Genomic DNA, 25,647 nt, shown 5'->3' on the forward strand with positions numbered 1-25,647 from the left:
CTAGGTGGGAGAAGGTGCTGCTTGATGGCTATTTCATGTTGTCCTGATAATTTACACTGTTGACTCCTTCCTTCAATCGCTGTTCTTTTGACATATTTCCTGTAGTTTACACTTTACTGTCCTTCAAGATTTATCAATTTGTCTCAAGGTTCCCATGTCCTGCTGAAACAAAATATATTTGTCTGGATGTAGAATTACTACTTCACTCTTCTTTGATGGGGATAGTAGTATTGCCAAATGCCTTAGGAAGGGCTCTAACCATGCTGGCCTCTTTGCCCACATCTTTCTCAATCAATGAATAGTTGGGGGTATTGCACTCAATTTTTCATATGTTAGCTTGTTTGCTCGATATGTGTGCAGCACTAGATTAGTGCCTGCTAAACTCAATGTATGAATGAATGTGGCCTGGTATCACTAGATAACCAGGACTCTAGTGCGCACAACCAATTCAAAATGTCGCAATTTAAATCACTTATTCATTTCTTCACAACATATTTTATCATTGGATTATCGTGAATTTAATCAAATTCATTTATCAATTCAAACAATGTATGAACAATAGTAACTCATTGTACATAAATCAAATGCATTTTACAAAACAATCGATATACAACATAGTTGTGTGTACAACCCAATGCATTTCGGGGTATGAGACCCTTCGTCAGGGGTCTGTGGAAAGATAAGAAAAGAAAAAAGGAAAGGAAACTTAGTTACTCTGGATGCTATAGGAGATATAAACTTCATAGTTTTAGGTAATATGTCTCGGTCTTACCAAAAATTCTGAATATTCCGATGTTGTATATGTTGTAAAAGTGTAGTAAATAAATCTGGGGGATCGGTAGAAAATGACAAAGAATCAATAACACGATTCATGTTAACCCACACTATGGATTTACATGATAGGGAAATTCAGAGTAAAATAACTGTGTTTTAGGGTCAAGACGAACCTGTCTGAAAATAATAGGAGATGCGTGTCAAATATTACCCTATTGGTGCCTATTAATATGGTCTTATACAAACTAAATACACGATGCTCACCTGCAGGTCTTGCATGTGTAGCCGCTGATATGTGGGATCTATTAAGATCAATGAAAAATACTTAGAACCTATTGTAAACGATTTAATCTATTACGTTGTCACCGAAATCTCAAAGGAAAATGTTTTACCTGCGAGCCTCGTGTTCAACGTTAAGAATCTTGCTCGTAATAATGTTGCTCCCATGCTGGAGAAAGTAAGCATAAAAAGTGCAGAATTTAGCATGCGGATACATTAGTCAAACGACCTTCTCGTATTGCAAACTCGTGGGAGTCAACTTACCGGAGAGAAAACGAACCGGCTGTGAAACGGCGTTCCTGCTCGAATGTTTGTTTCGATGGCAAGCTCTAAGGAAAAGTCCTTTATCTATATCTAGTGATTAAACCCAACATTAAGAAAGGACTAATAGGGAAAATGGTGGCGGCCATTACTAAACGGAAAATGACACTCAAAGTTAAACGCGTTTTCGATAGGAGTGTTGATGATGTGTATGTGTAGAAACCACCTCTACTGTTTTGTGCCGAAAGCAGGATAGGCATCAAATGAATAAAGATAGAGAAAAGAAAAGAAAAGTAATGGGGGTACATATCTTATAATGTTGTTATCTCGAAACATTATACCTTATACTCCAAATATTAAAGAAACTAAATTAAAACATAAGATCAACATCCATATATATTCCAAAATATTGTGAAGTTTATAACCTGTGTCTAACAACAATATTATGATCAATTGGTGTTATTATGATATGTTTTGTCTAAATGCGTGTTCTTTGTGGAAAGTATCTCTGTGCTGAAGGGTCCCATGGGGATGTGGCTATATACTAATGTTCTGATATCTATATCTATAAGAAACAAATCATTTCCAATTTGTCATTCAATCCATCAGGGGTCAAGGTCTGTAATCTGCGAATCCAAAAGGTCTCCCTCTGGAGGAGGATTTTGGCATTGTCTAATCCTAGACGTTGTGGAACCTGTTCAATGATTTGAAAGCGTATTTGGGCTATTGTATGCCCCATCTCAATCCAATGTCTTGCAAGAGGCGATGTTAAATTTTTATTTCGAATTCTACTCTTGTGTTCAGATAGACGTATTTTTAATTTTCGATCAGTCTTGCCAACATATAGCAGCCCACACGGGCACTTTATTGAGTAGACCACATGTTCTGCATTGCAGTTTGCTGAGTGTCTTAAGATGATTTTCTCTCTTGTTCGCGGATGCGATAGAGTACTGCCAGTTATTACATTGTTGCAGTTTTTACAGTTAAAGCACTTTGTTGTGCCTTTGTTGGTGATTGTACTGGGTTCCATCTCTCCTGGTTTATTGAGGAGTTCCTTCATATTTCTTGACCTTTTATAGGCAAACAATGGTTTTTGTTTGTATAATTCACCAAAGTCACTCTCTGCTTGTAAAATTTCCCACCTCTTGGTTATAGTTCTTTTTATATCCCTTGACGCGGTGGAGTATTTTGAAACAAACACCATTTTTTTGTTCGGGACTTTAATTTTTTTCTGCAATAATTCTACTCATGATATAGTCTTGATTCTCTCCATTTGCATTGTTAAGAGTTTTTCAGGATACCCTCGTGCTAAATAGCATTGTTTTTGATGTTCCAAGCTTCTCATACATTGTGTCTCATCTGATGATATTCTTTTGATTCTCATGAATTGAGATACTGGGAGGTTATTTTTCAAGTTGGTTGGATGGAAGCTTCCATACTGTAGAGATGTATTTTTATCAGTAGGTTTTTTGTATAGTTCTGTCTTAATTGTGTTGCCTGTTATTCCGACTGAAACATCTAAGAATGGTATTGACGTGGTGCTAATCTGACTGGTGAATTGTATCCTAGAGTTCACAAGATTTAAACTGTCAATATTCCTCTTTAGGTCTGCGGCTGGTTTCTTCCATATCAAAAAAATATCGTCAATGTACCGTTTATAGTATATGACGCCTTCTGCCCAAGTACTGTCTTCCAATATATACTCCAATTCGAATTTCGCCATGAATATATTTGCATAAATGCATGCTCCCGGAAAGCCCATGGCAGTCCCGCTTAATTGTGTGTAGTATTCATTTTGCCAGACGAAGTAACTGTTGTTCAAACAGAATTCCAACAATTGCATGATGAAATATTTCGTCTCCACTGGTTTGTCCATTCTTAATAGGGCCCATTCCATAGCCTCGAGGCAGACAAAGGGGGAGGCCTTGTCATTATGGACACTGACTTTTACATCATGAAAGGCAATGAACATGTGCAAGACGATAACATTTATTCTAAACTACCACAAGATCCGACAAATGAAATAGCACATAATCTTGACCAAATTCTTGATAAGGCTGAGGTATTAGGTTGGATCACCCTCGCAACAAAAAGATATCTAAGACAAATATACCCAAGAAGACCCAAAATTTACTTTTTGCCAAAAGTACACAAGCAATTAAAGAATCCTCCCATCAGGCCTATTGTATCGGGCTGTTCATCAATCTTTGAAAATTTGGGCATTTTCATCGATATTCACATGCAAGCGTTCATGCAGAATTTTTCCACATATTTGGAGGATACATCGCATTTCTTGAGGAGCTTGACCTCCCTAAATTTGGAAGAAGATGGAAATTTAATACTCTGTACAATCGATGTAGTATCATTGTATACATCAATTCCCCACAAATTGGGCCTCGAGGCTATGGAATGGGCCCTATTAAGAATGGACAAACCAGTGGAGACGAAATATTTCATCATGCAATTGTTGGAATTCTGTTTGAACAACAGTTACTTCGTCTGGCAAAATGAATACTACACACAATTAAGCGGGACTGCCATGGGCTTTCCGGGAGCATGCATTTATGCAAATATATTCATGGCGAAATTCGAATTGGAGTATATATTGGAAGACAGTACTTGGGCAGAAGGCGTCATATACTATAAACGGTACATTGACGATATTTTTTTGATATGGAAGAAACCAGCCGCAGACCTAAAGAGGAATATTAACAGTTTAAATCTTGTGAACTCTAGGATACAATTCACCAGTCAGATTAGCACCACGTCAATACCATTCTTAGATGTTTCAGTCGGAATAACAGGCAACACAATTAAGACAGAACTATACAAAAAACCTACTGATAAAAATACATCTCTACAGTATGGAAGCTTCCATCCAACCAACTTGAAAAATAACCTCCCAATATCTCAATTCATGAGAATCAAAAGAATATCATCAGATGAGACACAATGTATGAGAAGCTTGGAACATCAAAAACAATGCTATTTAGCACGAGGGTATCCTGAAAAACTCTTAACAAGGCAAATGGAGAGAATCAAGACTATATCACGAGTAGAATTATTGCAGAAAAAAATTAAAGTCCCGAACAAAAAAATGGTGTTTGTTTCAAAATACTCCACCGCGTCAAGGGATATAAAAAGAACTATAACCAAGAGGTGGGAAATTTTACAAGCAGAGAGTGACTTTGGTGAATTATACAAACAAAAACCATTGTTTGCCTATAAAAGGTCAAGAAATATGAAGGAACTCCTCAATAAACCAGGAGAGATGGAACCCAGTACAATCACCAACAAAGGCACAACAAAGTGCTTTAACTGTAAACACTGCAACAATGTAATAACTGGCAGTACTCTATCGCATCCGCGAACAGGAGAGAAAATCATCTTAAGACACTCAGCAAACTGCAATGCAGAACATGTGGTCTACTCAATAAAGTGCCCGTGTGGGCTGCTATATGTTGGCAAGACTGATTGAAAATGAAAAATACGTCTATCTGAACACAAGAGTAGAATTCAAAATAAAAATTTAACATCGCCTCTTGCAAGACATTGGATTGAGATGGGGCATACGATAGCCCAAATACGCTTTCAAATCATTGAACAGGTTCCACAACGTCTAGGATTAGACAATGCCAAAATCCTCCTCCAGAGGGAGACCTTTTGGATTCGCAGATTACAGACCTTGACCCCTGATGGATTGAATGACAAATTGGAAATGATTTGTTTCTTATAGATATAGATATCAGAACATTAGTATATAGCCACATCCCCATGGGACCCTTCAGCACAGAGATACTTTCCACAAAGAACACGCATTTAGACAAAACATATCATAATAACACCAATTGATCATAATATTGTTGTTAGACACAGGTTATAAACTTCACAATATTTTGGAATATATATGGATGTTGATCTTATGTTTTAATTTAGTTTCTTTAATATTTGGAGTATAAGGTATAATGTTTCGAAATAACAACATTATAAGATATGTACCCCCATTACTTTTCTTTTCTTTTCTCTATCTTTATTCATTTGATGCCTATCCTGCTTTCGGCACAAAACAGTAGAGGTGGTTTCTACACATACACATCATCAACACTCCTATCGAAAACGCGTTTAACTTTGAGTGTCATTTTCCGTTTAGTAATGGCCGCCACCATTTTCCCTATTAGTCCTTTCTTAATGTTGGGTTTAATCACTAGATATAGATAAAGGACTTTTCCTTAGAGCTTGCCATCGAAACAAACATTCGAGCAGGAACGCCGTTTCACAGCCGGTTCGTTTTCTCTCCGGTAAGTTGACTCCCACGAGTTTGCAATACGAGAAGGTCGTTTGACTAATGTATCCGCATGCTAAATTCGGCACTTTTTATGCTTACTTTCTCCAGCATGGGAGCAACATTATTACGAGCGAGATTCTTAACGTTGAACACGAGGCTCGCAGGTAAAACATTTTCCTTTGAGATTTCGGTGACAACGTAATAGATTAAATCGTTTACAATAGGTTCTAAGTATTTTTCATTGATCTTAATAGATCCCACATATCAGCGGCTACACATGCAAGACCTGCAGGTGAGCATCGTGTATTGAGTTTGTATAAGACCATATTAATAGGCACCAATAGGGTAATATTTGACACGCATCTCCTATTATTTTCAGACAGGTTCGTCTTGACCCTAAAACACAGGTATTTTACTCTGAATTTCCCTATCATGTAAATCCATAGTGTGGGTTAACATGAATCGTGTTATTGATTCTTTGTCATTTTCTACCAATCCCCCAGATTTATTTACTACACTTTTACAACATATACAACATCGGAATGTTCAGAATTTTTGGTAAGACCGAGACATATTACCTAAAACTATGAAGTTTATATCTCCTATAGCATCCAGAGTAACTAAGTTTCCTTTCCTTTTTTCTTTTCTTATCTTTCCACAGACCCCTGATGAAGGGGCTCATACCCCGAAATGCATTGGGTTGTACACACAACTATGTTGTATATCGATTGTTTTGTAAAATGCATTTGATTTATGTACAATGAGTTACTATTGTTCATACATTGTTTGAATTGATAAATGAATTTGATTAAATTCACGATAATCCAATGATAAAATATGTTGTGAAGAAATGAATAAGTGATTTAAATTGCGAAATTTTGAATTGGTTGTGCGCACTAGAGTCCTGGTTATCTAGTGATACCAGGCCACATTCATTCACACATCTTTCTCAAGCCATCACCAGATAAGAAGTAACTTTAATTTCCTTGCTAACTTCCACAAGGTCAAGCAAATTGAAATTGTCCTCCATGAGGATAAGAAACCACTATCTGCAGGACCATTTATTTACTATTCACTTCCAGACATGAGAGACAGCCTACAAACAGAAAATTGCAAATCATTTAGCAGACCAGTAAATAGACAGATTATGGTTGTGATATGGCAGTAGCCTACCAGCCTTCGGGTTTTTCACGCTGACATGCACATCAACGGATCATGCTTACAATATTGGCTAGGCTTGCATGATGTCACATGCGATTTTTAAATGTAAATTTGGCTTACATGCATAAATAGTTTAAAAAACAAGGGGCCATATTATCAAGAAAGGGAGATACATTATTGTCGCTTTTAATGGCAGGAAACTGCTGATAAAGCAGCGATAATGGGCTTGATAATATGCCCTTGTGAATTCCCATAGAAGCCCAGGTGCTGGTGTTAACCTGGACCTCTATGGGAATTCACAAGGGAATATTTTCAAGCCCATTATCGCCGCTTTATCTGCAGTTTCCTGCCGATAAAAGCGGCGATAATGTATCGCCCTTTCTTGTTAATATGGCCCCTGGTCACTAATGTTTTGAAATATGCATTGCATGTGGCCTTCAAAAAGGGGGAGTCCACACGAGGAATTTTTAAAAGTAAAGTTGGATGAATTCCAAACTTGTGTCACTTTTAGCAAGGTACAAACATGGGACACGTTAATGGAGGGTGCAGTGTTTAGGCCCAAACAAAATGTTGTTCATTCTGGTATAATCTTGCATAATTTTTAGAATTACGCCTTGACGACATATCACATAAACAACATTTAATTCAGGTAAAGATCCTATTAGAGGAACAACATAAAAAACATGAACACGGAAAGCTGCCTTATGCATCCATAGAGATTTTGTGCTTCTTTTTTAGCTAGAGAAGGTTCCTCGCGTCCATTTTGGGTGTGAGGTGCCGGACAAGCATTTAACAAGATTTAGCTCCCGTAAAAATATATATTTTAGCGGAAACTGAGCTTGGCGTTGTGCAATCAATTGTATGTATTTTCATCATAGCAGTAAAAATACATTAAAAGTCGACATGCGGAAACACTTACAGATTCTGTACAGATATGACTTGGTCAGTATTTTGGCAGTGGTTGGTTCATTACATGAATGCAGTAAAGGTTACAAACTTCAATTCACAACAGTGGGAATCCTATGTATGGCCTCTACTACCTTGGTGTCCCCCTGACGCACATTTATGAGCTCAAACCAGGATATTGTCTGTGCGGTCTCCCTTGGTGCCTCAAGGGTGTGACTATATGGAAGAGTGCAAGGGGGCACATGCATAGGGAAGGAATAAGTGGGTGAGCCAGTGCATGTTGTTGTATTGAGCCCGACATTGTTCAATATTTATCTCGGCCCCTGGCTAAAATCTCGGATACATTTTGGATCAATGCCCTGTCCTACACTGATGACACCCAGCTGGTGGTCTCCCTCACCCAAGCTCGGGCTGGTGCTGTCTCCAACTTTGTTTCCTGCCTTCAAGAACTGGCTGTGTGGATGGCAAATAATTGCCTGAAGTTGAATGGTAGCAAGACCGAGGTGCTGGTGATAGGGAAGGCTCCATCAGTGTGGTCTTCGGCATGGTGGCCCCAGACCTTAGGCCCTACTCCTACACCTTGCGAACAAGCTGAAAACCTTGGGGTATGGGTGGACAACAAGCTGTCTTTTGATTACCATACCAGGTGGGTAGCAGGCGCCTGTTTTGGTATCTTACGGGGTTTATGGAAAACCCTAAACGCCCTTCCCACTGCATCAAGGAGGATCATGGTACACGCTTTGGTGACTTCTCGCCTGGATTATGGCAACCTCCTGTATCTGGGTGCAACTGCTAAATGCATGCAGAGATTGCAGTGCATCCAGAATGCAGCAGCAAGACTGGTTCTTATGCTTCCTAAGAGAGTCTCAGCAACAAGGGCTTTGGTCTCCCTACACTTGCTTCCTATTAGGGAGAGAGAAAAGTTTAAGGCCCTGTGTGTTAGTCACCGGATTTTACAGAGGAAGGGGCCCTCATACTTGCATGACTTTCTAACTCCCTATGTACCGACTAGACTGCTGAGATCCAGTGGGAAAGGAAAGGTGTACGTTCCCAACATTAAGAGAGCCAAGATGGGTGTCCGCTCTTTTCGACAACTGGCGGCTCAGTTGTGGAACACACTTCCTCAGAGTCTCCGTCTGGAGTGCTCTGAGTCTATTTTTTGGAAAGGTTTAAAGACACATTTGTTTCCTGCGGTATAACCTGATCCTGTGCTAGGCCCCTGTTGTCGCTGTTTTTTTAGCTGGTACCTCAGCTCGGGGACACAATAGTCCCAGTGTAACCAGGGGCTCTACAAATGCAACTATTATTATTATTATTTATTGCTGTGGTATCATGAGGACCCCAACCTAGTCTTTCAGGGTGTCTTTGAACATCTGCAAGTCTTACAACAAGAGAACTCGTGAAGCTGCAATGGGAATCTTGCGCAGACCTCGTACCTTCTCCCGCCAGAGCGCCACTGCTGCAGCTTTACCCCATTTAAGAGTGGCAGTCCATCAATGTGGCTGTCCCGCGACTGAGTCTGCTTTCCAGTGCACTGGACTAGTGGGTGATAACCAATGCCAGGTCTACGAATCTAACAGTTACTTTTTGTGACTTTTTATGCTTAAACAGGACTAGTAATACCCCCTCCATGGTAAGTAGGTCTTTGCAGCCTGTCACTTCAGATAAAGCTTTAGTGACCTCCCTCCATAGAATAGCGACAGGCGGGCAACTCCAGAACATGTGTGCCATGTTGGCATCCGGTGCACGGCATCTGGGACAGAGAGAAGGGGATCCAAACATTTTATGTAAGCTTGCAGATGTGAGGTAAGCCCTGTGAAGAATGCTGTGCTGTAGATATTAATATTTAGCGTTTTGTGAGAGGTTCCCCGGAAAGTGTAGCACCCTGTCCCATTCTTTGGACATCAGGTTGTGGCCTATGTATCTCTCCCAACAGCTGCGAGTCAATAATAAGAGGTCTTGAGTGGTGTGTGCCAAAGTCCTTGTGAGCCATGTAATGAGTCTTCTACCATTGCCCAAAATGTATAGTGTATGCACTAATGGGTGTTGCTCCGGTTCTGTGTCAGTGACATTCCGAAGATGGCCCATCTCTTCCATCAAATTACCATGAGCTAGGAAATGACCCACTGGTAGCTCTCATTCTGCTTGCAGCTGATCAAAGGGTATAAGAGCGCCTTCATGATACAGATCACCTAGGGTTCACACACCCCTCAACCCAAGCTGCTAATCCCTCCCTGCCAACTAGGTCACAGAATGGCTCAATAGTGCTTATTCTAATTTCGAGGGAGTAGTGGGTGATGTGTAGCGTAAGGAATAGGCCTCTGTGGTAGTTTTCATATGCTATGCACACTAAATTATTTGTCTCCTAGGGAACTCTTCCATCTGATGACCCACTGTCCCCGACCAGGCCATTGTAACTGTGCCGCTAAGTAGTAATACTCAAAGTTCAGGGCCCCTGGGGCCCCCTTGTGTACTGGAAACTGTAGCTTAAGCAGCACAAATCTCCTCCTGCCCTTAATCCAGATACAAAACCCCCTTGCATGGTGTGCAGAGCATGTAAGGTGGATAGCATCACCATTTTGAACAGGCACACTCTTCCTTGAACTGTGAGTGAGAGGATTCTCTAAAAAGCCATTTGGTGTCGAGGGGAGGAAAGGTTTTTGATGAGGTTACCGTCTCTGAGTTCTTGTGTATTGTGGTATATTCAAATGCTTAATTAACGGAACATACAAGGTTCCCAGGGCAGTGCGCGGGTGCTTACTGTCAGGTGTTGTGAGGGGAAGTTCACATGAATCAGGAATACACCGAATTATGTCCAGTTGACTCCCAGACCTGAGGTCATTTGAACCTCCAGTAGGATCTCTGTGATCCCTGGGATGCCACCCTGGATGTCACAGATGTAAATTAGTACCTCATCAACATAGAGAGAGACTGCATGTAGCTCCCCAAAAGTCCAAGAGGCCTTGCTGGCTGAGCTGCTGTGGCAGGGGCTCCATTGCTAGAGCAGGCTGTGTATTGCCTCTGGGCTGGAGCCACCTCCATCATTCCATGTAATCGATGAATATTAAGGGTGGTTGATCTCCCGGGGAAGCCATCCTGATCCAGATGTATCAAATGTGGCATGTGCTCCAGCTTGCGGAACACTATAATTTTACTAAGCATTTTAAATTCTGTTCCCAACATTGATAAATGGATTGCAGGAGGTTACCTCCATTTGGTCGGCTTAGGCAGGGATACCAGCAGCGATTTTCGGTGTGGTGGCAGGAGGCAGCCTTCTGTAAAAGCAGCCTGGTAAAATTCCAGATGTTTGGTGGTTAAGAGGGAAGCTTTGAATAACTCCATAGGTAAGCTGTCAAACCCTGATGTTTTATGTGTGGCTGCACCTGTAATGGCCCCACAGATTTTCTGGATCATGATAGGGGTGTTGCGCTCCTCTCTCTCTATGAAATCAGGGTCAGGTAAATTGATCCCACTGAGGAAATCACAAATGTGTACCTAAAGGTCAGTGAGGTGAGGATTGTATAGTTCCTTGTAATGCCCGGTGAATGCTGCGTCTATGTCCACTTGGCTAGTAATTGTGTATGTCTGGGTCGCTCTGATCATAGTGAAAGGGGATATAGTTGTCACACTTCACAATAGCCAAGGTCGCAGGCAGCCGAATATGTCTCCATAGGCATGGATTTTTGACTGGTAAGCTCTGAAGTCCAGACAACGTAAATGTTCTATCAAGTGGGCGCTGTGTTCTAAAGCTGTTGTGAAGGCTAGTTGCTCCTTAGAGTTTGATTGGGCCACAACCTCCAGGGTCACCAGCTAAGCTTCAGTCTGCAATAAGTCCCTATGCAAGCCTTCTCTAGCGCTGAATACTTCGCAAATGTAGTGACCTCTATTCACCACTTTCAGTGCCTCTCACTCAATTTGTATGGAAGTGGATAAGCCCCAATTGTCTTCAAAGTCTTGGGAAATTGCCTCTTGTACCTCCTCTCTGAAGGCTTGGTCATCTAGCAAATGCCATGTGGGGATAGGCGGGTGGAGTGTCCCCCATCTGAGATGGTTCTGAAGCAGATTATGGTCAGAGAATGTTCTCCCCATGTACCTAAAGCTGGATAATGGAGTGGCAGAGAATGCAGTCTAACTGCACATGCAGCTCATGCGGTGCTGAGTACTAAAAATATTCCCTGACACCTGGCATTAGGACTTGCGAGCTGTCATTAAGGGACCAATGACTAAGCCATTGTGAGAGTCAGGTAGCAGCCATCACCACCAGGGAGGCAGGCCGTGGGGGTGTGACCGCTCTAGTTGTGGATCGAGGACACAGTTGAAATCCCCAGATTAACCAGGGAATATGAGCCTATCAGGTAGGGACAATCGAAAAGTACACACAAAATGCTGGTTACGCTGTATTCGGTGCATAAATGCTCCCAAGCAGAAGGAGCTTGCCATCAAGTTGGTCTTCCTCCAGGACATAGCACCCCCCTGGGTCTATGTCTTCAGCTAGGCACTGTAATGTACCCCCTGACCGAATTCATATGAGTGTGCCTCGCACAAAAAGAAAATATGGAATGCTTTAACATTGGCCCTCTAACATTTGTGCAATTAAGGGTGCTTTTTTTGTAGAAGCGCTATCTGGGATTCCTTTCTCTTGATGTATTGTTGCACTGCATGGTGTTTACTCGCTCTTACCATTCCATGGACATTCCAAGTTAACACTCTGACCTTAACCATGCAGGTCTATATAAAGGGGACAGGAAAAGTAGGAACAGACAGGAGCAGGAGAAGAGAAACTGTGGTAGCCTCCTGAAGCATTGGAGAGTATGAACTGATGCCTGCTATCATATGGTATAGAATTAGGGTTTAGTCAGAAGCATGACTTGGCACTGTCATGATTGTGAATGAGAGTTCATATCTTGTTGTCAGCCATCTGCAGGGTTACATCCGGGAGGGCCAGAGACATGGCATTGCTCATCAAAACTCATGAGCCTGTCTCAGAAAGGGTGTCCTCAGACACTCAGGATATTGGAGAGCGCAGCCTGAGCCCACCAGGATGCGGCAGTAGACAATGCCCAGGACTAGCCCTTTTTTACCTGTGCTGGCATGAGAGTTCTGCTGACCTGGGTGGTTCATTTATACTGGTTACGTCATCTGCTTCTTCTCCCAGGTCTGCCCGCGTGGGGTCTCAGTGATGGTGAAGGCAGGACTGCAGCATCGTACGGTACTGCTCAAATCAGTCCCAGATGTCTGTTCGTTTGGTGAAAGAATAACTAGTGTTGTTAACCATAACTTTCAGTTTGCCAGGAAATAATAATGAGTATCGCAGGCCAACTTGCCGGAGCTTCCTCTTCACTCCCAAGAAGGAGGCTCTGTGACGCTGTACCGCCATAGTGTAATCAATGTGCGTTTTCATACAGGATGGAGATGGGTGATTGGATTGCTCGAAGTATGGTTTCCTTGTCTCTGTAATTTATCAGTCTGGCCACCTTCAACCTAGAAGGGGCACCCACTGGCGGCCTGTGGGCTGGAATTCGGTGAGCACATTCAACCAAGAAGCATGCTGAGAATTTAGTAGATGCCCCAATCAGCGTCAGCTAGGACTCAAAGAACTGCACTGGGTCTGAGCCCTCTGCTGCTGCGGGAACTGTATGATGTGAATATTGTTATGGCGAGACAGCCCTTTAGAGTCTTCCTCTTTATTTTCAAGTTCCTGGACATTAGCAGTGAGGGATTGGACCTTCCATTCCAGTTCCAGTCTGGGTCTGAGATCAGTTATGGCACTCTCTGCGTGGTCAACTAAAACAGTGAGTACTCTCTGGTCCTCCCTTAACAATCCCACCTCAATGACCACTGTGTCAATCCTGCGACACAGCTCTTGTCTAGTGTCTGCAATTACTTCCCATATTTTATCCAACCTCTCATCTGTGTGAGTTGGGTGGGTTCTCTTGGTATTGTCTCTGTATCAGGACAGTCTGTGGACTACATATTCTGATGCCCCACTGGTCCCTGCCATCTTGTTTCCACATGATCTGGTGACGCGGCCCACTTGGAGCCAGAAAGTGTCAGCCACACTCAGACAGGGACACCTAGGCAGGAGGCATCCTGTCACGGCGAATCTGCCAACCCGCCAGTCCCCTGGCCTCCCAAGTGAATCAAAAAGGCAGGGCGGCATGCACGTCTAGGTGGAGTTTCTATTGCCAGTAAGGAGATGAGGGCAACCATAAGGCCCCTAAAACACCCAGAGCAGTCTATTGCGCATCCAAAGGATGTGCTGCTCACCAGTTTTGGTGGGTGAGTGCCTCAGGGTGTGCTGATTGGTTGTGATTGCCGAAGGCTGCGTTGGGACCTGCCTCACACCTCATGCCTTGACAAAGCAGGGTACAAGGGAGGGCATAAGCAGTTCAGACTCCATCTCAAATTATCAGTTTCACTGCAAGGTGTCAACTGGGATAATCACTTAGGAGCCCTTCTGCCAGCCTTGCAAGTTCTTGCCCAGCAAAATATTCTGCTGCGCAGGCTGACTATGTGAACCCCATCAGTGTGTGCAAGTGCTGCTTGGGCTACTCCCTAACGAGGGAGGAGGCCCACTGCAGGGCCTCTAAATAAAACAGCATGCCTAGTTAATCCCCCAAACACGAAATCATACAATGTTTTTCTTGGAGCCTTCAGCAGGAAAGCTGCCTCACTGTGTGCCGCTGGGGGTTTGCTGTGGAAGCCAATAACAGTCAGGGTTGTGTGGTGTGGCAGGCCTGCAGTCAGTGCTACTTTTGGACCTCAGTTCAGTCCCTTAGTCACTTGGTAGGCGCAGCAGTGCCCAGTCCTCCCTCTATCAAATCCCTAGCCATGTGTCCCAGCAGCCAGTGCCCTCCAGAGGCCAGACACAGTCCAGGGGGCACAAGTAGAGATTCTCTATTCATGTGGAGCAACAGCAGTACTTACACTGCATTGGGGGCACGCACAGTCTCAGTGCACCAATTTGAATAGGCTAGAGTCCCTGGGGCAGGGCACGAATAAAGGGGAGGTCCCTCAAACAGATGTAATGCTAACCATGAGAGTGGGAGGAAACGCAACAGGTCCCTAGGTCAAGGAGGCTACCTTTGCCATAATGCAAGTGCTGACTGGCTATAGGTAGTCTCGCAGTACAGCCTCTAGGGCTCAAGGGTTCCTACCTGTAGCTCCCCCCTCGGTCACCTGCCATCAAAGTCTCTGCCTCATTGTCCACTGGTGTAGCAATGGGGCTGCAGGATCGGTATCTGCAGGGGCTGTCACAGGCCACATGCCATGCAGTTTCTAGAGCTGAGCCCACTCCCCAAAAGGGCTATTGCACCAGCATTCAGGGACTCTGTAGGCTGCTCCACAACTGCGCACCGTCAACATCCTGTCACTGCCCACCATCCACAAGCCCTGGTGCCAGACCAACCCGGCAGGCTGGACTAACTGGACCCATCACAACTCTGTAGTCCCCTTGGACTGAGGCAGGCACTTTGATTCAGTTTCTTCACCACCCATGCCAGCCCCAATTGCAGTTGTGGCCGAATGCTGTTCTGGCCTCAGGTCCAGGACAGGTCCCCAACTTGTGGTTCCAAGCCGCACTCAGTTAGAGAGCTGGCAAATCGTATCTTCACCGACTCAATTAAAGCTCATGAGGTGCTTCTACGGCTCCATGCCGTAGACATTATTTCTCATGGGCCAGTGATGCATGGATTGCGGTGATTGTTAACGGATTGTGGGTCATGAAGCAAACAAAGCTAAAATGCATCCGCCACCTTGCCTTGCCTGGCCTCGCCCGTCTGGCCTCATGCAAGATGGCTGCATTATAAACAAATCTGACAAACCCAACCTTTTCGGGAATTAATTGCTGTGCATCCTCTGCCAAAACGTAGGGACATATAAGTCCCCTGTTGCCTACACCACAATGAAAATTACATAGCCTGAAAAAAGCCAATTCCAATAATGCCCTGAGGCAAGGTATTACTGGAGGGCTTGGGGGTTACTTTTGGCAGTCTGGGAATGGAGAAGAACCACCACTTCCAGACTTTGCCTTTCCTGTTGTTCACTGACTAGAAATACCCCAATTGGAGCAGAGAGGTGCTGGTGATGCCATGGCCATTGCTGAGGACCAGTAACCCATCTAGGCTCACATTTGTAGACTGTGGGCTGTGGGCTGCACTCCTTTCCATGTGGTGACTGAGATAGTGGAAAAAGGAGAAGAGTCTGATGATGAGAAGGACATGGGTGCCTTTGAGCCGATGACTGTGGAACTCTCTGTGGTATAAGGGGAGTGGTTAAGTGCCAAAGTACATAAGCCATCTTGGATCAGACTCGGTGCCTGATGATGATATAATGATCTGCAGGCCTTTAACTCAAGTGCCTGCACTGGCCAAAGGACCTTCTCATGACCGATATGTTTTCACTGCAATCTACACCTTTGGTATACCATGTACTGGCTGTGTTTCAGCTCATCCCTATTCATAGGAACTGTCTGCTTTTTCAAAAACACTACATAAATTGCTTTTCATTATCTGCATTCATTGCTTTCAACATATGGACCGTCCACTCATCTACCTGCTAGTATAAACTCTCTCCACAATTGCCCCACATCAGTGGGGAAGACATAGAGGTAACTTATTTCTTTTCAGAGGCGTGTCAAGGAAGATGGTCCAGTAATATGCAGTATCAACTAGGTCTCAACAAACTTAGCCCCCACCCCGAAGAGATCATTATTGCAGAACTGAAGACCATTAAGTTCTCTATAATGACGGGGAAGGCAAGCAACAACAGACACTCACAAAGAACTTAAAGGCATGCATGCAGACCAGGACTCCAGACACCACTGATTGAATGGTAGCAGAACTGAAAGAGTAGATGACAACAGTCACAGACTGGGAAGATTAAGATCATAACAGGAGTGATAACATTCACATTTTTCTGAGACTCAGCACTTTCTTAATATTAAATTTGACCAACCCCCGGAATTCCAAGGGGCGCACTGAACCTGTGTCGGACAAGTGATCACTTAAGATGCTCTTAGGCCAATAATTGCCTATTATAAACTCTCCACAATTGCCCCATATCAGTGGGGAAGACATAGAGGTAACTTCTTTATTTTCAGAGGCGTGTCAAGGAAGATGGTCCAGTAATATGCAGCATCAACTAGGTCTCAACATACTTAGCCCCCACCCCGAAGAGATCATTATTGCAGAACTGAAGACCATTAAGTTCTCTATAATGACGGTGAAGGCAAGCAAAAACAGACACTCACTAAGAACTTAAAGCCATGCATGCAGACCAGGCCTCCAGACACTACTGATTGAATGGTAGCAGAACTGAAAGAGAAGATGACAACAGTCACAGACTGGGAAGATTACGATCATAACAGGAGTGATAACATTCACATTTTTATGTGACTCAGCACTTTCTTAATATTAAATTTGACCAACCCCTGGAAGTCCAAAGGGCGCACTGAACCTGTGTCGGACAAGTGATCCCTTAAGATGCTCTTAGACCAATAATTGCCTATTTGCTGCACAATGGACGTACAAGGGCAATATTAATACAGCTAAGCAACACAGCACTAACTAATATTATGCCCACATGATTTCTTTCTCTCCAGACTTCTGCAAGAATTAATGTGTTGGCAAAACCTTTCTGGCTCTATGCTCTATTCTTAACAAAAATATTAGGAATAGACTATTGGACCCTTCAGTGATAATTGTTACCTTGATGGTAGATCCAGAGAGTATCATAATTCTAATGAACTGGAGCCTTCTTGGAAGCGTTGGAAATCCATTATATGGATAGAATTCTTCCCATCCAGCGTGCATGAAGGCAAGCAGACCCAAACAGATTCCTATGTTGAGAGCCCTGGAAAACATTAAAAAACACAAGATGTGGTCTACCTACTGAGTAGAAGTAAAAGTGGTGTCTCCAGGAAGACACCTGGCTCCTCCTTAATAGAAGGGAAAATATCAGGATCTCCCCATAAAAATATAAATACTGGTAATTGACTTTTAACTAAATGGTAACTTCACTTACATACGGAAATTCATTTGTGGATCATATGGAGGCTTATACGGGCATATGTATGAAATTTTTAGTTTGCAATTCTCTAAATGCGATTTTTAGTGAATCACATTTTAAGAATCGCAAAACGAGATGTAAATAAAAATCGCTAAGAATTAGTGATTCCCAAACATTCGCAATAGCGATTCCTTAAATGCAAATTCGCACCTAAAGAGTCACAAAAATAGGGAATCTGCAATTCAAGTGCATCTTGATGAAATCACACCCAGGAAGTGTGACTGCCCATGTTGCACCTGGTTGCCGGAGGCTGTGTCAGAGGCTGGGAGGAGAGGCAGACAACTGAGTACTGCAACTGCAACTATTCCTAATGGATCCCCAGGAGAAAGAAAAGGACAAGGATAAGCCTGGGAGGAAAAGAAAGCAGAAGTTCAGCGAGAGAGAGAAGGAGGTGCTGATAGAGGAAATAGTTCACAGCCATGAGTTGCTGTTTTTGAAAGAAATCAAGAAAGAGAAAAATATGGTTGGACATACTGGGAAAGGTCAATGTAATCAGTGTGACCCAGCGCTCTCTGGAGGACCTGCGCAAGCCATGGTATGATATGCGCTCCAGTTCCAAGGACAAGGTGGCAACCAGGCTGGCAGAGGCTAAGAATACTGGTGGGGGAATTTCAACTAAACAGAGTCTGTACCCCTTGAGGAGTTGGTGGAGTCCACCCTTCAGCACGTGAGCATCAGTGGTGTGGCTGGCATTGGCCGCTCTGACCCTCCCAACACCAGACAAGGTAAGACGCATGCCAAATCATGCCTCACACATCACCATCCCAATCACACACTCAGGAAAGCACCAACTACAAAGTACATATGCTATTCCAGTACACTTTTCCCAACACACCCAGCAATGCATCATGGGAGATGTAATCACATGCATCACACAGTGGAGCAATGAGACACAACAATGTAGAAGCAGTATGAGTAAATTAGTAAAGACAAAAAACGCTGGACAGTACATAGCTAACGCAAAATCAGAAAACTTTATTCAGTGAACAATGCTTAGCAGAACACAAAATTAAAATGTGATTTTTCATTCACAGTACCACCTGAAACATAGGATGACAGTGCAGGAGCTGAGGAGGCAACACATACAGTGGAGCAGGCAGGGCAGGAGCACACAGATGAAACCACACTGACAATACCTGTCCCACCGGTAACAGCCTCCACTGCCACTGTAGGAGGCAGAACCACAGTCCGTAGGGGATGATGTCCAGCCTAACCCAGGCCAGTGTGCAGCACAGGTCCAGGAACAGCTCATTCTGCATCGTAGGGAGGAAACACCTGGGAGACGCAGGCCAAGGGCGAGCACCAGCACTGCTGCTGAAGAGGAACACATGGTGTTTGCTGGACTAGAAGGCAGCATGGTCAAGATACAGTGCCTACAAACAAGATCAATACGGTCAATACACCGGCAGGTGGTCTCAGTCAATCACAACCTGCATGACATGAGGGAGGGCATTGGGGAAATGACTGGCGCAATCAAAGAACTGTGTGCCACAATGAAGCAAGACCAGGCAGCCAGGCACAGAGGGAGACTGCGTCTTTTCAGCCGTTTGGACACCTACAGCTAGGCGGTCAAATGCCTGTGTACTGCCACGTCCCTGCTGGCACACCGCTCATTTAGCATGCAAGTTGAGATGGCCCACTTCAGCCAGGATATGGCCAAAGGTCTGGCGCAGGTGATACCGCCATGGAACAGCTGCAGATTGCTGCCACAGGTGGCACAGGACTCCTTGGCTCAGGGGATAGCGAGGAGCTGTGAAGCAGGAGCAGCATCACCCCACCAGTTACCGAAACCAAACTGGAATTGCATGTTGAGCAAAAAAACGATGGATTGAGGCCCAGATCGCTGTACTGGGGTGAATGTATGACATTGTTCTACATTCTTACCATCAATGTTTCTTTTTGCAATTGTCACCCGAGTTCGCCGGTTATGCCCAGACGTGGGTCCTGTGCTCTCCATGCCACTGGAGTTAAGCTATCCTGGCTGATGAGGGCTGAAAGCTCAAAATGGGTTCTAGGATGCTTGTTTCCAGTCCAACAGGACCTGGCCTGGCAGTTAGGGCTGAAATGTTACCATTGAGCCCAGGGTCAAGACTGATTTCCATATGGCTGGGTCCAAACTGGAAGGGCATGGTGAGCAAAAAAAGATGGGTTGAGGCCCAGATTGCTGTACTGGGATGAATGTATGACATTGTTTTGCATTCTGTCCAACAATTGTTCTTTTGTATTTGTCACCCGGAGTGACATGGGTATGCCCAGACATGGGTCGGGTTCTGTTCATGCCACTGGAGTCAAGCTATCCTGGCAGATGAGGGCTGTAAGCCCAAAACTGGTCCTAGGATGCTTTTTTCCAGTCCAGGGAGGACCTGGCCTGGCAGTTAGAGCTGGACTGTTCCCATTAGGTGCCGGTTCAAGACTGATTTGCATATGGGTGGGTCCAAACTGGAATGGCACGATGGATTGCGATCCAGATCTCTGTACTGGGGTGAATGTATGACATGTTCCGAATTCTGTCCATCAATTGTTCTTTTTGCATTTGTCACCCCGAGTGGGACGCTTATGCCCAGAGGTGAGTCCTGTGCTCTCCATGCCACTGGAGTCAAGCTACCCTGACTGATGAGGGCTGAAAGCCTGAAACCAGTCCTAGGATGCTTGTTTCCAGTCCAGGGAGGATCTGGCCTGGCAGTTAGGACTGGACTGTTTCCATTGGGTGCAGGGTCAAGACTGATTTGCATATGGCTTGGTCAAAACTGGAATGGAAAGGTGACCAAAAAACCGATGGATTGAGGCCCAGATCTCTGTACTGGGGTGAGTGTATGACATTGTTCTGCATTCTGTCCATCAATTGTTCTTTTTGCATTTATCAACCCCAGTGGGACGGGTATGGCCAGAGGTGGGATCCGTGCTCTCCATTCAACTGTAGTCAAGGTATCCTAGCCGATGAGGGGTGAAACCCCAAAACTGGTCCTAGGATGCTTGTTTCCAGTCCAGGGGGGACCTGGCCTGGTAGTTAGAGCTGGATGGTTCCCATTGGGTGCTGGGTCAAGACTGATTTGTATATGGCTGTTTCCAAACTGGAATGGCATGGTGAGAAAAAAAACGAAGGATTGAGGCCCAGATCTCTGTACAGGGGTGAATGTATGACATTGTTTTGCATTCTGCCCATCAATTGTTCTTTTTGCATTCGTCACCCAAGTGAGACGCATATGCCCAGACGTGGGTCTCGTGCCCCCCAGTCAACTGGAGTCAAGCTATCCTGGCTGATGGGGGCTGAGAACCGAAACCGGTCCTAAGATGCTTGTTTCTAGTCCAGGGAGGACCTGGCCTGGCAGTTAGAGCTGGACTGTTCCCATTGGGCGCAGGTTCAAGACTGATTTGCATATGGCTGGGTCCAAACTGGAATGGCATGGTGTGCAAAAAAACAATGGATTGCGGCCAGAATCTCTGTACTGGGGTGAGTGTATGACATTGTTCTGCATTCTGTCCATCAATTGTTCTTTTTGCGTTTGTCACCCCGAGTGGGATGGATATGCCCAGACGTGGGACCAGTGCTCTCCATTCAACTGGAGTCAACGTATCCTGGTTGATGATGGCTGAAACCCCGAAACTGGTCCTAGGATGCTTGTTTCCAGTCCAGGGAGGACCTGGCCTGGCAGTTAAAGCTGGGCTGTTCCCATTGGGTGCAGGGTCAAGACTGATTCACATATGGCTGGGTCCAAACTGGAATGGCATGGTGATCAAAAAAACGATGGATTGAGGCCCAGACCTCTGTACTGGGGTGAGTGTATGACATTGTTCTGCATTCTGTCCATCAATTGTTCTTTTTGAATTTGTCATCCCGAGTGGGACGGGTATGCCCACAGGTGATTCCTGTGTTCTCCATGCCACTGGAGTGAAGCTACCCTGGCTGATGAGGCCTGAAAGCCTGAACCCAGTCCTAGGATGCTTGTTTCTAATCCAGGGAGGACCTGGTCTGGCAGTTAGGGCTGTACTGTTTCCATTGGGTGCAGGGTCAAGACTGATATGCATATGGCTGGGTCTAAACTGTAATGGCATGGTGATCTAAAAAAAGATGGATTGAGGCCCAGATCTTTGTACTGGGGTGAATGTATGACATTGTTCTGCATTCTGTCCATCAATTGTTCTTTTTGCATTTGTCACCCCGAGTGGGACGAGTATGCTCAGACGTGGGTCCTGTGCTCTCGATTTAACTGGAGTCAAGCTATCCTGGCAGATGTGGGCTGAAAACCCAAAACCAGTCCTAGGATGCTTGTTTCCAGTCCAGGGAGGACCTGGCCTGGCAGTTAGGGCTGGAGTGTTCCCATTGGGCACAGGGTCAAGACTGATTTGCATATGGCTGGGTCCAAACTGGAATGGCATGTTGAGCAAAACAACGATGGATTTGTAGTGTAGTTCCTATATTCCCAATAGGCTATGCGCATTGGAATAATATATTCAGCAGTGTAGACATAGGACTGAGGTTATCTAGGTCTCTTCTGACTATATTAGACTTAAGATTTGCCAGCTAGCTCAGAGGTCACTAGAAACTTTCTCGAATAAACGAGGAGGAGTTTAACCTCCCTGGATAGACAAGAATGGATTAGCTTCTGACAACCATAAAACATGACAACTTTGCTCTCCCTGAATAAGAGTGTATATCTAGAGTCGTGTGAAAACAATAGACAGCTATTTCACTCAGTCAAATGTGCGTACTTAGTTTCACCAGAATGCAGAGAAAAGAGAGACGGGCGTTTTCAATAAAAGGTGTTATTTATTGAGCAGTCTTCTTCCTCATACAAGAGAAATGAATTGCCACGATTGTAATACTCATGGTAAAGTAAAGTGCGTACAGTAAAAGGAGGATTATAAAATAATACTGTAAAAGCATTGATATGGTTTCTTAGCCATATGATACTTTAAAATAGATAAAATATGTACATACATATATACATTGACTAATCGTACTCAACTGGTGCTTCTAAATACGCCTACCCCGGTGTACCTGACCTAAGCCTAATACATGGGAAGGAGTAAGTAAGTAGCAGTTTAAGTTAAGTTTGTTTTGCCAAGAATCTGACTCAAGAATTCTCTGCAAGGGTTTAGTCAGTTCCGTACCTGGGTAATAGAAAGCAGGAGGTCTGGTATCTCTCTCTCAGGACTCGATATCCCAGCAACCCGCGGGTAGGCTGGAAACGCCGGAGCTGGATTTCTCGGCAGGAGAAAAGACAGCGTCTTTCTCAGCGCGTCAAGGAGGAAGGGCAGCGTCCGTGGGCTCTCGCATCAGCTGGGCTTTCGGGCAAGTAGATAGCTGCTCTGCTCCAGATTCACCACCGTGTGTTTGCTTAAGGCAACGTTGGTATATTTATACCTGAAAGGTGCCTGGGTTTGACGTAAGGTTGGACATAAGATGTCAATAAAGATGTCACTAAGAACTGGCCGTTCTTACAGTGCTTTACAGGAGTTCTAGGACGAAATCAAAACAAAAGCAAGGGGGATTTCCCAGGTTGCTGGAGGCTTGGTTTTGTTTAGAGAACTCGGTGTGCTTACTAGGGGGCCGGAGAAGTAGCCTTGCTTAATGTGACAGCATGTGCTACGACTGAATTATGGATATGGTTATTATGCCGTTGTATGGATATTATTGATTATAGCCGGACAAGGGCATAAAATAGGAATATCGATTCGGGTTCCTAGATAAAACACTACAGATTGAGGCCCAGATCTTTGTACTGGGGTGAATGTATGACATTGTTCTGCATTCTGTCCATCAATTGTTCTTTTTGCATTTGTCACCCGAGTGAGACGGATATACCCAGACTTGGGTCCCGTGCTACCCAGTCAACTGGAGTCAAGCTATCCTGGCTGATGGGGGCTGAGAACCCGAAACCGGTCCCAGGATGCTTGTTTCTAGACCAGGGAGGACCTGGCCTGGCAGTTAGAGCTGCACTGCTCCAATTGGGCGCAGGTTCAAGACTGATTTGCATATGGCTGAGTCCAAACTGGAATGGCATGGTGAGCAAAAAAACAATGGATTGCGGCCAGAATCTCTGTACTGGGGTGAGTGTATGACATTGTTCTGCATTCTGTCCATCAATTGTTCTTTTTGCATTTGTCACCCCGAGTGGGACAGGTATGCCCAGACATGGGACCAGTGCTCTCCATTCAACTGGAGTCAACGTATCCTGGTTGATGATGGCTGAAACCCCAAAACTGGTCCTAGGATGCTTGTTTCCAGTCCAGGGAGGACCTGGCCTGGCAGTTAGAGCTGGACTGTTCCCATTGGGTGCAGGGTCAAGACTGATTTACATATGGCTGGGTCCAAACTGGAATGGCATGGTGATCAAAAAAACGATGGATTGAGGCCCAGACCTCTGTACTGGGGTGAGTGTATGACATTGTTCTGCATTCTGTCCATCAATTGTTCGTTTTGCATTTGTCATCCCGAGTGGGACGGGTATGCCCAGAGGTGATCCCTGTGTTCTCCATGCCACTGGAGTGAAGCTATTCTGGCAGATGTGGGCTGAAAACCCCAAAACAGTCCTAGGATGCTTGGTTCCAGTCCAGGGAGGACCTGGCCTGGCAGTTAGGGCTGGACTGTTCCCATTGGGCACAGGGTCAAGACTGATTTGCATATGGCTGGGTCCAAACTGGAATGGCATGTTGAGCAAAAAAACGATGGATTGAGGCCCAGATCTTTGTACTGGGTTGAATATATGACATTGTTCTGCATTCTGTCCATCAATTGTTCTTTTTGCATTTGTCACCCCCGATTGGGATGGGCATGCCCAGACTTGAGTCCAGTGCTCTTCATGCCACTGAAGTCAAGCTATCCTGGCTGATGATGGCTGCAAGCCTGAAACCAGTCCTAGGATGCTTGTTTCCAGTCGAGGGAGGACCTGGCCTGGCAGTTAGGGCTGGACTTTTCCCATTGAGTGCAGGGTCAAGACTGATTTGCATCGCAGGGTCCAAACTGGAATGGCATGGTGAGCAAAAAAACAATGGATTGAGGCCCAGATCTCTCAACAGGGGTGAATGCATGACATTGTTCTGCATTCTGTCCATCAATTGTTGTTTTAATCATTTGTTACCCAGACTGGGACGGATATGCCCAGATGTGGGTCCTGTGCTCCCCATTCAACTGGAGTCATGCTATCCTGGCTGATGAGGGCTGAAAACCCGAATCCGGTCCTAGGATGCTTGTTTCCAGTCCAGGGAGGACCTGGCCTGGCAGTTAGGGCTGGACTGTTCCCATTGGGCACAGGGTCAAGACTGATTTGCATATGGCTGTGTCCAAACTGGAATGGCATGGTGAGCAAAAAAACGATGGATTGAGGCCCAGATCTTTGTACAGGGGTGAATGTATGACATTGTTCTGCATTCTGTCCTTCAATTGTTCTTTTTGCATTTGTCACCCCGAGTGGGATGGGTATGCCCAGACGTGGGTCCTGTGCTCTCCATTTAACTGGAGTCAAGCTATCCTGGCAGATGTGGGCTGAAAACCCAAAACCAGTCCTAGGATGCTTGTTTCCAGTCCAGGGAGGACCTGGCCTGGCAGTTAGAGAGCTGTACTGTTCGCATTGGGCACAGGGTCAAGACTGATTTGCATATGGCTGGGTCCAAACTGGAATGGCATGGTGAGCAAAAAAACGATGGATTGAGGCCCAGATCTTTGTACTGGGGTGAATGTATGACATTGTTCTGCATTCTGTCCATCAATTGTTCTTTTTGCATTTGTCACCCCCGAGTGGGACGGGCAAGCCCAGACTTGAGTCCAGTGCTCTCCATGCCACTGGAGTCAAGCTATCCTGGCTGATGATGGCTAAAATTCTGAAACCAGTCCTAGGATGCTTGTTTCCAGTCCAGGGAGGACCTGGGCTGGCAGTTAGGGCTGGACTTTTCCCATTGGGTGCAGGGTCAAG

Source organism: Lissotriton helveticus, chromosome 4_1 (genome assembly GCF_964261635.1).
Source record: "Lissotriton helveticus chromosome 4_1, aLisHel1.1, whole genome shotgun sequence".
In the NCBI taxonomy this organism is placed as follows: Eukaryota; Metazoa; Chordata; class Amphibia; order Caudata; family Salamandridae; genus Lissotriton; species Lissotriton helveticus.